This window comes from Nilaparvata lugens, chromosome 11, assembly GCF_014356525.2.
Source record: "Nilaparvata lugens isolate BPH chromosome 11, ASM1435652v1, whole genome shotgun sequence".
In the NCBI taxonomy this organism is placed as follows: domain Eukaryota; kingdom Metazoa; phylum Arthropoda; class Insecta; order Hemiptera; family Delphacidae; genus Nilaparvata; species Nilaparvata lugens.
The window spans coordinates 45,231,347-45,233,768 of NC_052514.1; the positions used below are offsets into that span (position 1 = coordinate 45,231,347).

Sequence of the window (2,422 nt, forward strand, 5' to 3'; positions counted from 1 at the left end):
TCACAGAATAGATTTTCAAATTCAGATGCTTCAAAACTAAACATGGAAGAAATGTTTCACATCATCATAGCTAAAATAGGAAATATTCACATATTTGAAATATAATTTTGAAGAGTTACCGAAGAACATATCTAATTCTAGAAGCACAGAGAACAAAAAATGAGAAAGTAATTGACTCAGCACCTGGAGCTATCTGGTGACCGAATCCGAAACAGTCACTTGGAAGTGTTGACCAATCAGGAGAGGGTAGGAGGAGTTTGTATGCGTGTTCTAGAAGGTGCCAGAATATGGAACTTGCTTGTAATTGGTCCGTCATTCTAATGCTTGAAATTGATGATATCAACGTGATAAGAGAAAAGGAATAATTCTGAAAGGCTTTATTTAGTGGATCTTACAATAATTCTCACAATAAAGTACATGATTTAAATAAAAATCAATGTCTATCAAAAATGCCTACCTTGACTGTGGTGGGTGAAAAGAGATATCAATAGTATCCAGCCGAAATAGCTCAGTTGGGAGAGCGTTAGACTGAAGATCTAAAGGTCCCTGGTTCGATCCCGGGTTTCGGCAATATTTTTTTGAGACTTATTCGACAATTTCACACAATGTCATTAAATTTGGGAGAGTCATCATGTTGTATTTTAAATCACATCCATCCTTGTTTCTAAACTTGTTTCAAAATCTGATAATTTAGCTCAATTTTCATCTCATCATATAATAATATTTCAAGGTATCACTCCCTCATTTTGATAGAGAGTTAGTGGGAAGGATACTTCGAATATTCTTTCCAAAGAATGGACATTGATAAGTCCAAAGCTTCGCCAATTTATGAAGATGCACAACAATATTATCTATTCTATCTATAGTTATCACAAATTGCTTTTTTCATATTATATACAGCTCAATAATTATTTTCTCAATTTATATTTTGTAAATTCATCTATGAATTTTGCTGTATTGTCAGCTATTATATATAAGTGTGTAAGCCAGTATATATTGTAATCTACATAAATAAAGTACTCAATCAATCAATCAATTGTAATCGTTTCTAGTCTTTTTAGTCAGTACTTTTACTATCTCCTCAATATATTCCATATATTCTTAGTTAGGATATTAGAATTATCTATTATTTTCTGTGATATACTTCCAAAAAAAGGTCAATATATAATTCGAATATGTAAATTCAAACTACATAGTTCCATGTAGGAACATTATTGTTATAGTGAGGTCCACATTATAATGGCAGTGTTTGATAAGCAATGGTACTGCTATCCTTGTCTAACAAATCTAACAAAGCTGATAGCGCTTTCTCTTTCTCGCTTTGCCCTGTTGCCAGATCATCTTTCAACAATGTAGAATTGATAATCAATCAACAAAATATTTCATCTTAATTATGAAAATTCATTCTGGGATTATTGAAAAATATAATTCCTTGCTTGATAAAATATAATTTATTATTTTAAACAAGAATTAACGTTAATATTACATCAATAAACATGTATCTGCTACCGTTTATAGAAGGCATTGACAAGACAGAGGATCAGCAACGTTTCCCTGCTACCTCTCTTCACTGCCATTATAACGTGGACCTCACTATAGGAGAAAGGTAGGGGACACACCTTGACCTGATTTGGGATGCACTCACTTGAGACTGAAGGTCCCACTTGGACGCGATCTTTATACTTTGACAAGCACTCATTTTCTGGACCCGGGACCAGCCTCATCTTTAAACAAGAGGTGTGAAGTGGACCGTAAAATAAGCAGACGAAACTACTAAACTGGAAGGATACCTTGAACCACATTTAGGTTAACGATGGATGTTTGGGGCTATGAAAATGATAAGAGATAAAAATCTACTTAGATAATTATTACTAAACGAAAATCGCAATTGAATGATGTAAATCACCCTGAAGACTTCTGCTACTGCAAATATTGACAACAGGGTAAACAGCTAGATGAAAATTTGATGAGCGCTATACTATCAATTAATTATTTGTCAGCCCGGGAATCGAACCCTGTACCTCCTAATTGCCGGTCAGGAATGATTACCCTTACAACAAACTGACAACCTCTTGTCGATTTCCGGGCTGACATAATTTTTGAATAGGAGCGCTCATCGAATTTCCATCCAGCTGTTTACCCTGTTGTTGATATTTGCAGAAGCAGAATTCTTTGGGGTGATTTACAGCATTTAATTTGGATTTTCCTTGAATAATAATCAATCACCCATCAGAATTTGAATAATTGCAATCTCTCAGTAATTTCCATCTCTAGTGTTTTATTACTGAATGATTAATTCAAATTTATATAGGTTGTTATTTCTGAAATCCCTTACCAAATTGTGTTCAACAGCTATTGTTTACTTTTTTGAATCGAAAAGTAGAGGTGGAGAGCGAATACTCTCGTTTGCCACTTTATCAAG

At 33.9% G+C, this 2,422-nt stretch overlaps 1 non-coding gene across 1 annotated transcript; it reads left to right on the top strand.

Moving 5' to 3' along the window:
- Positions 1-497: 497 nt before the first annotated feature.
- On the top strand, positions 498-570 carry Trnaf-gaa. The gene has a single exon. It is a non-coding gene; the product is annotated as a tRNA-Phe (tRNA).
- The last annotated feature ends 1,852 nt before the right edge of the window (positions 571-2,422 follow it).